Genomic DNA, 13,758 nt, shown 5'->3' with positions numbered 1-13,758 from the left:
CCGGGCCAGTTTGTCAGAGCCCTCTTTGCCCATGAGCCATCTGCCTGAGAGTCAAGTTACCTTCAAAGCAGTCCTGCTTCAAAGTTTGTTGCATTCCTTCCCATGTCTCAGCCTCATTTGCCATGTTTTTTTTAACTTGAATGTGTACATTATTTCTGACTTTTTAAAAAAAATATTTGCTAAGCAGTCATCAAGCTTCAAATTTGCAGTGTTTTGTGGATAACCATTTTTTTTAAATTAGGGTGTCCTTTTCCCCTTGTGAATTAATGAGGGACTTCTTAGCTAGTTTTTCTAAAGATCCCTTTCAAGTTTTAAGCAATATGGGTTTTTTATTTATTTTTGTTTAGTTATATTCCTGTATTTAGTTTCACATTAAGAGCTTCCAAACAGATGCAAAACTTTCAAAGAAGTGAATTTGAAAAGAACTGCCCTTTAGATGCTTGACTATTAGGCAGGTTTTTCTATGAACTGGTTTTGGATGATATGATCTCCTCCCTATACATACCACATTTCCAGAATCTACGCTCCTTAAACCTAATCAGATGACTTGAAATCTCCAAGCCTCTGCTTCAGTACAGATTTAAATGCCCATTTCATTTAACTATTTTGAACAGTAAACCTGTTTGGAAAAAAAATAAAAAGGAAGACAGTAGACAGTGTTGGAGAGGATGAAGAACAGTTACAAGTCTAACACTTTGCAGGTTGGGAGTATAAATTGGATAACCACTTTAGAAAACAATTGGGCATGACTATCAAGAAACTGAACACATTACATACCCTAAATCTCAGCACTTCCACTACCTGAAAAATATTCCATAAACTCTCTGCATACACACCAATAGATGTGTACAAATGCTTACAGCAGCACTGACTGTAATAGCAAAAGCTGGAAACAACTCAAATGTCCACAACAGGTAAGTATATAAGTTGTGTTACATTCTTATGATGGGATAGTGCATAGAGATGAATGGGCTACCATTGCATATAGCAAGACAAATTGTAGGGGAAAAAATTGGAAGAATATAATGTACAGAGTATAATTCTATTTATATAAAGTTCAAAAGCAAGAAAACCTAAATAATTTTTCTTCAAGGGTGCACACACAGGTATTATAAGAAAATTAGGGGAATGACTAACAGAAAATTCAGGATACTTGGTTACATTGGCTGGGGGAGGGAGGGACCCAGAGGAGATTCTGGAATACGGTTATATTCTGTTTCTTGGCTTAGGTGGTGAATATTTGCATATTTCTTTTATCATTATTCATAGAACCTGGTTCAAATAGAATGCTAATGGCATCACAATTCAACTGTGGATCAAAGTAAGTTTGCTCTGGTCTGTGGTCCCCTTGGAATCCCATGAACCAACCTGTCATGTGACAAATACATACCTGTGGTCACCATGGGAACCAAGTGAAAGAACAAATGGCTGCTATTGGAACCACATCTCAGATCCCACATGCCAGTGCCTGTGGTTCTTCTATGCAGGGTGGAATTTATTTCTTCTCGAGAATTAGATCATTTGGGTCAAAGGAAGTAAAACCACCAACACGCTATTGAGACTGAAAGTATCCATGGATGTAAGCTTCAAAGTTATTTGACTTCACTTAAATGTCTTCTAACAACAACCACCCTCAAATCCCTGATAATGTCCCTGTGGTTATTTATGAACCCTCTCTGGTTGCTCCACGAAACAGAGGAAATACACATGTTGTTCATAGGTCAACTCTCCAGATGTGGTTAATGATTTCAATACTGAAGGAGAGGGTTGGCACTGAGGGGTAGGAGATAGTTGGGGACCCTTCATCAAAGTAAAAGAAGGTGGCAACAATCACAAATTTAATTCAGAAACAAAACAGTCATTTGGTTTCAGTTGTCCCTTTCTTTTTTCACAAATAGCTCATGTCTGTGTAATGATTGGTTCAAGCTCCACTTAAAAAACAAGCCCTTAGCAAGATTCCAATTCATTGGTTAGCAAAGAGGGAAGAAAGCTTGCTTCATGCTGTAAAAAGTTTGAAGTAATTGCCCTCTCCCTGGCCTCTTTTTGTCTAAACTGCAAACTCCCGCAGTCCTGAGACTCTGCTTGGATTTTCTCCCATTATTTGAATACATAAATATAGGTCTGCAAGTGCACTGCCCCTGTTTATGAGCCTTTTAAAGATCAAAGAGTCATTTTCAGCTCTTGGGCTTGTCACATTAAACATACTGTACTTTCCCATTTGATGGGTAGTTCTTTCAGAATGATCCATTAGGTCCTTCCTATCTCATCTTAACTCTGAATCCTATCGTTTGTGTAAAGAAATGCCTTTAATGGAGGATTCAACTCAATTTCCAACATGTTAAAAGGCTCAGCGCCTCCCTTCAATGGAGCTGAATTTTAAAGGATTCAAGTCAGAGCCTCTGTATGTGTCATTCTGAAAATGTTGTAAGTCTGATTCAAAATTGGTAGGTCACTGTAACAAAAGGGAGCATCCCAAAGTCAGGAAAAAAGTAAGAGCTCACAGGATGTCACTTCTCTTGGTGTTGCCAGAAGTGTAGAGAATGGCTCCAAAGTCATGTGCAGCTTGGAGACCAAGTCACATTGCCTCACAGTCATGGTCCCTACATGTTTTTTGTTTATTTTTTTTCTTGGTAACACTTTTAAATTTAACACTGAATTCAAATATAAACTTAGGGACAACTTTAGGATTTCTTACACAGACTAAGATGACTGTGGAACAAATAAAAGTAAACATAAAACCAGAGAATAAAGAAATAAAAATGCCAGAAACTTTGAGTTTAAATTGATGAATTCCTGTAATCATAATCATAATTGAGGTTTTCACAGATCTGATTCTCAGAAGTATATCAGCCTGCTTATCCCAAAATTAGGAAGAGTTATGCATTTGGTATATGTAAAGTATATTTTGAAAGATTTCTGCCTCCAGTAATGGTTGGAGTAGTGTGTTACAGATTAATACTCCCATAAGGAACAAGGAAAAGAAAACTTTTAAGGCGTGTGTATGTGGGGTGTGTGTGTCTGAAGACATCAAACCAAAGGAAGCAGGGACTTCAGGAGCCAATTTCCTAGAAAGAAAGGGAAGTGGAAAAGAAATGAGAAGTAAGGTGAATCTGACATCTGGCAATATTTTGCTTTTCCCATCCAGGCATTTTCTGTTTCTAAAGGATGCTAAGAAGCTAATAAAGAAACTTCAGTTAGTCTTACAAAGTACAGGGATGAAATTCAAGTTTAGGACCCTTTAAGGAATAGAGATGCTGATAAATAGCCCAAACACCCAGCTGGGGTGCTCAAAGACATGGACTTGGGAGTACAGCCTCACAAATACTGAAATACAGACTCTAATAATCTCAATATCTTCATGGATTAACATAAGTTAATAACAAAATCTATTAACATAAGTTCCTCTGAATAAAATTGCCTTCTAGAGCATACAGAACTTCAAATTATCTCAACAATTTTTATACGCAATGTTTGATGTTCAGTTGGGAATTAGTTGGCACATCAAATGACACTAACAAATATCTGAAAACCAGAGAAATCTCAGATGAAAGAAATAGTCCCACATGAGTTATCCAATACATACTTCAAAATACATGCGATTAATAAATGCAAGAAAATTAGATGGTTGTATGTAGACCTTCAGCAGAAAACTTGAAACTATAAGAAGAAAAAGGCAGACATTCTACAACTGAAAAATACTTGAAATGAAATTAAGAAGTTAACCAAAGAATTTAATAGTAAAGAAGAGACAGCTGAAGAAAGGATTAGTGAACTGGAAGATTGGTAGAAAGAAATAGCCAGACCAAAATACATAATTTTAAAAAAAAAGCAATACTTACAGAAGAGAGAATAAGAGACATAAAAGACATAAGATACTTGGTGAATTATAATCAAAATTCCAGGAGAGGGAAAGGAATAGGTAAGAACAAAGAGATAACAGCCAAGAACTTTCCACAACAGTATCATCAAGTCACAGATTCAAAAGTGTTAAAAAAAAAAAAAAAGCAGTGTAAATACTAACAAAACTACACCTAGGTACATACAGCATAGTAAAATTTTTGAAAAGCAAAATCAAAGAAAAGAGAACTCTTCAAATCAGCCAGAGACAGGAAAAAAAGACATATTACCTTCATAAGAGCACCCTTAAGATTGACAATTAACTTCTAACAAGAAATGGTAGAAGACAGGAAATAATGGAGTGGCATATTCCAAGTGCTAAAAGAAAATAAGTGTAAGCTTAAGACTCCGTGGTCAGTGAAAATACTTTTTTAAGTGAGGACAAAATAAAGATAGTTTCAGACAAACAGAAAAGGAGAATCTGTCACCAATAGGATACAGAGCAATTATAAACAGAGTTCTTTGGGTAGAAGAAAAATGAATCCATAAGGAAGCAATGGAATGAAGAGCAGCGGAAATGTATATGAAACACTGATAATGTCTTGGGAGGTTTACAAAGTAGAAAGAAAATTAAAATATGTGATAATAGTAACATGAAAGGCAGGAGGAAATAAAGTATCTTACGGTCTTGCATTGTAAAAATACCAATTTACAGTAGACTTTAATGTCAAAAATGTATGGTGTAATCTAGAACAACCATGTGTAAGTGTCTGACAGGTTTTTTTTAATATTGTAATTGAAGTATCTGATGGAAGCTTTTGATTGCTAAGGAATCCATGTCAGAGATGGCTATCTCAAATAAACATATTGCCAGTCACAGGACTAGATAAAGAACCAGGCTGCCCTCCCCTCAAGTTTCTTTTGTTTTAGAGATCTCTGGTTGACTTAGATAATGGGCCACCTGGCCACTTGTTTTTCCCTTCCTGCACATTAATTTCCATTCTTACACTTTAAATTTACCAATAAAGAGTGTATCTGCAAAACTCTAGGCCCCCATCCTCAACTCCTGTAAAAGAAGAACCCCATGCCTGCTCCCTCAGTCCCTCTCTACCTGTGACCTTGCTGTGTGGCCCCAGCAAGGGCCACATGTACATGATAGAACTTATGAGTGGTAAACTTTGTCTCTTTTTTCAAAATTTCCAAATAGCTATTGCTGAGGACATCTTGCTGAGGGCAATCATAAGAACCATAAGAGCTAGTCTGGCCACAAGATTGGTTCTAAAAGGGAAGATGTCTGTGGGGAGCTCACCACAGACCCAGGCAAATGTCCCCAGCCATCTCCAGCCCATAATCACTATCAATAGGTTGAGACCAGCATGAAGTAAACTGGAGTAAAAGAACAGTAAAAGAAATTATAACCAACAAATGTCCAACAGAGTAAAGGAAGAATGAGAAATAATTTCTCCAAATGAAGTACAAAATTAAAGAAAACTTAGTAGTTAAAGAAATAGCAGTTAAAGAAACTTAGAAGCTTAAAACAGCAAAATATCTAATGTTCTACAGTTTCTGTGGAACGGGAATTTGGAAGCTGCTTAGCTTGAGGGCTCTGACTCAGAGCTTCTAACGAGATTGTCATCAGGATGTCAGCTAGAGTCGCAGTCATCTGAAGGCTCGACTGGGTCCGAGAAAGCCTCTTTCGTAAGGCGACAGGCAGGAAGCCTCAATCCTTCACGAGGTATAATTGGTTATTTAAGTGTCCTCAGAACATGGCAGCCTCACATTTTCTATGATCTAGTCTTTAAAATCACTCACTGTCATATCTGAATCTTCTATTTGGTAGGAGTTTCAAGGAAAGAGAAATAGAGTTCCACATCATAAAAGATGAAATATTAAAGAATCTGTGGACATATTTTAATCCCACAAAAAAAAATGGAAGAAAATGAATCATAGAAGGTGGGACAAATGGAAAACAAAAGACAAAAAAGAAAAGTAGATTTAAAACTACATGTGTCAGAAACTGTTAAATATAACCACTAAATATCCCACTAAATAAGAAGATTTAATAAACTATTAAAGACTAAATACACCATTAAATAAGAAGATTAACAGACTGGATAAAAAATATACTGCTTATATGAAGCATACCTTACATATGAGAACACTGAAATATTTTTAATGAAAGGTGGAAATAGATATACCTCTATGCAAACACTAACCAAAAGCAAGTGTATGTAGCTGTATCAATATCAAGCAAAGTAGTCTGGAAGGCAAGAAGCATTAGATAAAGAGGAACATTTCATAATGCTAATGACATTTTATAATAAAAGGGTTAATCCATCAAGAAAATACAATAGAGATATTAAACAAATAAAACATATTAAGAATAAGTTTATATCAATTAGTGTGAAAATTTTAATGAATGGAAAAATTCTTGGAAAAACACAACTTACCAAAACTGACACAAGAAGAAATGGTGATTCTAAATAGACCTCATAGCTGTTGAAGTAATTGGATCCATGATTTAAAACCTTCCCATAAACAAAACTCCAAGCTCATGTTTCATTGGTAAAAAGTCTGTGTACAATTAGTGTTAGAATTAATAACATCAATTGTACACAAACTTTTTCAGAAGATATAAAGCTCATTTCCCATATCATTTTATAAAGCCAACATAAATAACCTCCATACCCAAAACTGGTAAGAATATTGCAAAAAAGGAAAAGTACAAAACAATCTTGCTCATAAGCTAATAGGGAAAAAGGTTAAACAAAATACTATCAAACTAAATTCAGCAATATATATATATATACACACACACATATATATAAATAACCCATCAGATCAAGTTGAATTTGTTCTAAAAATTCAAAATGACTTACCATTCAATAATCAGCAGTTTGTTAGAATAATATGAAGTGATTTTATTTATGCAATAAGATACTACCAGTAATGGAAATTAATAAACTACTGCTTCAGCAGCATGATCTTTTTCCAAACATAAAGTTGAGTTAAAAAGTTGAGCGAAAAAGGAACATGTGCTGTATGATTCATCTATATAATTTTCAAAAACAGGCAAAGTGAATATAAGGTTGCTGGGGTCAGGGTAGTAAACACTTCCTTCCTTTAGGAAGGAAGAAGGGGATTGTGATTGGAGGGAGTGTAAGAGGGGTGTCTAGGGTCCCAGAAATATTCTCTCTGATATGGGTGGTGGTTATATAGGAAGGTCCTCATTTTGTAATAATTCATCAAGCTAAATCACAAGTTATGATCTGTATATTTATCTTTACATATACCTCAAAACAAAAAGCTATATAGAGATTTGAATGTCAGGACTAAAAGCTCTCATTTAGACATACTAGACCTAATAATAAACCAAGTTACACTAAATCGAAATTGCATAACACTTTGCAATTCAAAAAAGTGCATTTAGACATCACTTTATGTGCTGTTTCCGTCAGTCATCAGAGGTAGCGTGGGGTGTGTAGGTGGTATTAATATTATTCCCAGTGCAGAGATGAAGAAACTGAAATATTTAGAAGTTCAGTGAGACATCCAAGGTAAGATAGTGATTATCACAATGCCGAGTCATCAAATAACAAGAGAACAATGAAGGGTTATTGAACCATTGACCATCCTTTCCCCTTGGAGTCCAATTCAGCACAGCTCATTTAAACCACCTCAGTGGAATTCATAAACATGGCTATATATGAACATGCCTATAAGATTCCTTTTTTACCATTGCTTTTCCAAGAATATAACACAACTAGATCATCCCGTGTGAAATGGTAGATGGGGCACAGACTTTGAAGTAACAAATCTGAGGGGCAAAAATCCACACCCTGTCATAAGTTAAATGTATAAATTTGCATGTGGTACTTATTGCTCTAAGCATCACTTTCCTAATCTACAAAATGGGATGAATAATATGTCTCACAATTGAGTTGTTGCAAGGAGTAAATTAGATGACTTGGGAAAACTGCCTCGAGTGGTGCCTAAAAGCAACTGGGCTCAGTTGTGTCAGTCCTCCCCTCCCCCTGCAGTCACCAGCTTCATAAAGGAAGTAAGTCATGTGCTCTATGGAGATCAACCCAAAAACCCTTCAAATAATTGTGGAATAAGGCACAGAGGGACCCCTGGGTTCATCTAGTCCTGCAGAGGTCCTTGCAGACGAACTGACTTATTCAAGGTCATTACTCAGGTACAAGCTTTTTGACTCAAAACCCAGCTCTAAAACCCACTTAGGGTCCCAAACTCAGATAGATCTATCCCCTGGCACCACCACTACCTATTTTCCTTTTCCCCTGGAAAGAGGAACTGTTCCTGCTTCATTCCAGCTAAAGGCAAGAGTGAGACCATCTGAAGCCCTCAGGATCAGGCTCGAAAACCGAGGGCTGGCTGCAGACGGGAGGCCGTCGGGCCCTCTCCGTTTCTCCCATTGCATGTGTCCGTAGCACACGGTCATTTCACTGGGAGACTTGACTACTTTACCCTTAGTCTTCTCTTAAGAAGTCAGAGAGGGCACTCTGTGTGTTCTTTATTTTTATATGCCCAGTGCAAAAAAAGGGAGTGGGGAGTAAGTCTCAAAAAAATTTACATAGAGGGAAGAAAGGGAGGAAGGAAATCAAATTATCTTAGGGGCAAAGGAAGCAAGGTCTGTCTTTAAGCCCCCAGTTTCTGTCTCCGTGCCCCGTCCTTCCCTCCCGCGGCTGCGACCACTGCATTGAGGCTTCCCAATTGTTCCATATTCTTTCTACCTTTCTTTCCAACGTCCTCTCATCCCAGCCAGTGCTCAGAAAAGGCCCCTGGGCCAATGATTTACAAGCTTCTGTGATTAGAAATCAGCGTGTGGTTTGTTTTTCGGGTGGGACATGCATTTTGAGTATCCCTTGGAAGTACTGATCCCTTGTTAAGGGAAAGCAGGCAAGGGAGAGGGGCGTTTGGAGGCAGGGATCCTCCTCAGTGGCCACAAAGTTGACCCTTGCTTAATCTCATGGAGAAAAGTAGACCTGGAGCTGCTGGCTGAGTCTTGAAGCTCTCGGACTTCATTCCCTTTAGTCTTCTCAGGCCTTACCCCTGACACACCCAGTTCCCCTCCGGGCCACCTGTTCCTTGGTGACTCTGATCAGGGGCCTCTCACCACAGGTGCCAGTGTGTGCTGGGTCAGTAGCCACCTGCTCTGGGTTCTGCTGCTGAATGAACCCATGTGGCTCAGCCATCACAAACATCAGTCAAACAGTATAATGCAATACTTGCTACTTAGTATTTGCTGCGTGTGGTTTATGTGGCATGGTCCTCCCTGCCTCTGCCACAGGGCCTGGGCATGAATACTTAGCTGTAACCTGGCTGCTGCTAGGCCTAATGATTACTTTTTGGTCCCTTTACATGCCTACATCCTTTCCCTTCAGCTAGAGGCAGATATATTTCTAGAGTGCATCTGGGACCATCTTTTGGCATCTTGCCTTTAGGAATGAGGTTGGTGGCACCTGTGGATGCACAGAATCAGCTAAGGTCAACCAAGCCACAGACTGAGGTAGCCTACAGGGGCATATGAGGTAGGACTCAAGGGTCCATTCCCTGCATTCGGGGGGATTCAGATAGAGGCCCTATAAGGGAAGCCTGTAAGGGGAGGGTAAGAGGTGCTCACATTTTCCCTTGAAGGCTCAGGTCTACCTAGTGGACACTACCTCCAATGGATGATTTAACTAAAGGGACCACACATGCCCTTCTGGTAAGGGAGATCTGCGCTCCCTAGAAAAGCGGCAACAGAACTTCTCTATTAAAGGTACAAGGGCAGGGCCATAGCCATCCATACTCTTCCTAAATTACGAGAACAGACACAGTGATGGTGCTGCTGGCAATCATAAGAAGTAGCATGTATTGAGTAATACATGCAATATATAATATAATAACATATATTGATTGCTAACTCTGTGCCTAGCCCTTATGAAGCACTCTACATGGATTTTCCCAATTAATCTTTAAAATAACTGCATGAGAGATGCATTATTATTTTTATTATTATTATTTTCACATTACAGATAAAGCACCTGAGCCTTAGAGAAGTTTCCTCAGGTCCCACAGTGTGCTCAGAAGCTTGCTCATGGTCACACAGACAGTGAGTACAACACCAGGGTTCCAACCCAAGTAATCTCTCTCCAGAGCAAATGTTCTTGTTCTGTATAATATACTGCCTTTCTACAGAACAGGCTCTTGTTTATTGAATGGGTAAATAAATAAGTGAGTAAAAAAATATTGATAGAGTGCTTACTATATGCTAGGACTACTGCTAACTTTCCTAATCTGCACAACCAGGTAGATGTTGCCATCAGGCCCTGAAACAAGAAACACAGAAGGTTGGACGGGAAAGTGATGGGCTGAATTCTGGCTGTGTGGAGTTGGGATATCTGTGCGGGGCTCTGGATAATGCTGAGAGGCTCTGCACAATGATCAATCTCCCTACATCACTCTCCTCCATGAGTTTCCAACCCCTGCTGAGGTGGACAAGGAGAATTGCATTTCCCTGGCATTGTTCATGTATCTGTAAACTGAGTGTGTCCACATCTCTCTAAGGAGTCTGCTTGCTTTTGGATGGGACAGAGCTTTCCTCACACATTTGCAGGTCCTGTTTCAACAGTGACTGATTGACTCAATGACTGAGTCATTGACTAAACATGACTCTCCTCAAATTTGGGTCATAGATTGCTTGGAGAAGCTGAAGTTTCAAGAGTCCACACATCAAACCTGCTTGATATGTATGTCTTTTGGTCAAACAGGAGAATTCCGGTAGCTTCCTTTGAGACACCCCTGACGTGCTGTCAGAGTTGAATTACGTGTTTTCAATTAGCTGTTGATGGGCTTATACCAGAAACAGCATCCTTCAAGGTTCAGTACAAATCCCATCTTCCCCATGGAGCACTCTTTGAGCATCCTGGCCCATAGCAATTCTCCATCCTCAAGAAAACCAGCAAAACTCATGTCTGGACCATAATTTGGCGCTGGGCACTTATCACTTTGTTCCGTTATATCTTATACCAACTGTAAGCTCCACAGGGGCAAAGACTATGCCCTCTACTTCTTTGAGTAGCAAGATATGATTTTTTAGATATGTACTAATTCCACAAATCTTTATTGTGCATCAGTGATATGCCAACTAGGAAGGCAGTAGGGACAAAATAGCAAAATGCCTTCCCCTGTGGAGGCACTCTCCCCCACACTGCCTTGTTCTCCCCACAATTCTCCTCGCTTATTCCTGCTGAAACACACATTCACTAGTGAGATCGGGTTATACAGAGTACAGAGGTCAGAGTCAAATTTTTTAGAGTAATCTCCAAAGAATGCCAAGCCCAGGTCAAACATAATATGTTGAAAAGAGCACAGCTAAGAGTAAAGAGACTGGAAAGGGCTGCCCAAGCTAGGGGCCGAAGCCTGAAGGGGAGAAAATGATGGGTGTCTAAGGACAGTCCCATGCCCTATCCTGCTGGTGAGCTTGGAACCCACTCATGCCAGCAAACAGTTGTTTGAAATTGGCCATGATGGGAGTTATCAAGCCTCTGAAACCAGCAAATGCTACGAAGTTGGGTCTTTCTGCACCCTTCACCCCCAACCCTAGAGCACAGATAAGCCTGCAACCTCACAGAGTTATGATTAATCCAATCCTGTACACTTGAGATCCAAAGAAGAAAAAGAGGAGGAGAATGACATAGCCATGCGCTGGTTGCCTGAAGATGGCCATATGGGATCACCAGCCTCTCCACAGAAGCCAAGGACAGTATAAGTCAGAGACCAGATGGCGTGATCTTAGGCAGATGCTGTCTTGGGAGATTTTGAGGTGGCACCAGGAAGACCCAAAGAGCAGGAACTTCTAAACTCACTGAATGCAGTCCCAAGGCAACCAAGGAAAACACCAAAATGAATGAGTTTACTCTGAAATAAATAAGATTTTTCTATCCAGATTAATCTGCTCAGGCTACCATAACAAATTACCACAGTCCAGGTGGCTTAAACAACAGGAATTTATTTCTTACAGTTCTGGAGGCTGGAAGTCCCAGATCAAGGTCCACCAGGCTCACTTGTGGGTGAGCACTTTGTCCTCACATGACCTCTCATGGGAGAAGAGTGACCTCTTTCTTCCTCTTCCTGTAAGGTCACCAGTCCTAAAGGACCAGGCCCCCAGCCTTATGATGCCACAACCTCAATTACCTCCTGCAGGCCCTATCTCCAAATGCAGTTACATGGGGATAAAGGCTTCCACCTTTGACTTTGGGGGGACATATTTCAGTGCATGGCACTGTCACTAGGTAAGATACTCATAGGGACTGAGTGGACTCTTTGTTGGTGGGGTTGTGACTAATGGGCACCCCCTCCTGGGCTGCTGCAAGTGTGAATTGCCACAACCCTGTGGATGGGAGTTGGGAAATAGCTGTAACTAAAGCATTTACCTTTATTCCAGTGATTCCACCTCTGGGAATTTTTCCTATTGACCTGCCTTCACCTATGCAATCTGACATACGCACAGCAATTAACCGTCTTGTCTACAAAGGAAGAAAGATTGGACACAGCCAAGTATCCCTCAGTAGGAGACAGGTTAAATCAATGATGAAATATTCTCAACTATAAAATAATGAAGAAGCTCTCTACATAATGATATGGGAAGGAAGAAAGAAAGCTGCAGAACAGTACAAATAATATGCTACGTTTTATGTAAAGGGGAGGAATAAAATGAACTCACATTTGGTCCTATTTTTAAAATATTTACAAGAAAGTAATACAATGGGAACAAGATACCATAAGTTATAGCTTTTTTATATTGTTTTACTTTAATATAGTATGATTGTATGATTGTGTGGTCTATTTAAAAATAAGAAAAAAATTTAAAGTTGCATTCCTCTATATCTGAACTTGACGCTTAGAGAAATTTCTACCTGCTCCATCTATATCCTGCACATTGAAATATTCAAGGAGTGTTTCCTGGTGGACTAATTCTGACCCTACGGAGCCAGGAAGATGACATTCATCAGTCCAGTGAGGAGGCGATGGGAATCAGCTCCGGCTGCCCCTGCCTGAGGAGCGTGGGTTGAGCCTGCCTATTAGCATATGACTTCAGGCAGGCCACTGTCCCTCTCATGGCTTCAATTCTTACTTTATAAGGGAAGTTAGCAGTTCAGTTCAGCAAATATTCACTGGGAAGTGACTCGCATCCTAGAGACTGAAATCCAGCGCCTGCCCTCAGAGCTCCTCACAGACTGGTTGGAGGAGGCAGGCAAGGCAGGGAAAAGGGTGGCAGAGTGTGGCAGGGACCAGGCCAGAGGTGTGTGCAGGGAGCTCCTGGACTGGAAGAGGGCTGCCCCTAGGAGACTTCTGCAGGACAGGCGGAGGGGCGAGGGTCCCCTCCAAAGAGAAGAGTGGGAGCAAAGGCTTAACTGGGACGCAGGAGGGCAGCCCAAGCAGCATGCGTCATTGAACGTCAGCGCGGGGTGGGAAGGGGTGGCGGCGGCGGCTGTGCGTGCGCTCCTCCCGAGCTCCAGCCCCTCTGATTCTCCAGGAGGCTGTGGTCTAACAGGGGCCCTCGGGGGAATCGCGTGGAAGTAGCCGTCAGCCTCTGTGATGGGGGCAGTAGCCAAGTCAGGGGCAGTAAAAGCACAACAAAGCCCCACAGAGGGCCAGGGCCAAGGAGGAGTCCCTTCACATCCCCCGGGGCCAACGCGAAGAAGGCAGGAGCCTCCCCTCCAGGCCCCCGCTCTCCAGGTTCTGCAGAAGCTGCCTCCACAGCTGCCGAGGACTTAGGGAGGGGGCCCCTGGCACGTGCAGTCCCCACCCCCAGCACCTCTTCCCCTTGGTGTCCCTGGGATCTTGAGCTCATTCTGTCCGCAGAGGACTGTGCCCACCCTGCATCTCTTTCCCTTTCCCCCGCCTCAGGGTGAG

This window comes from Manis pentadactyla, chromosome 1, assembly GCF_030020395.1.
Source record: "Manis pentadactyla isolate mManPen7 chromosome 1, mManPen7.hap1, whole genome shotgun sequence".
In the NCBI taxonomy this organism is placed as follows: domain Eukaryota; kingdom Metazoa; phylum Chordata; class Mammalia; order Pholidota; family Manidae; genus Manis; species Manis pentadactyla.
The sequence above is the reverse complement of the archived record's forward strand: the minus strand, read 5'-3'. Positions refer to the sequence as shown.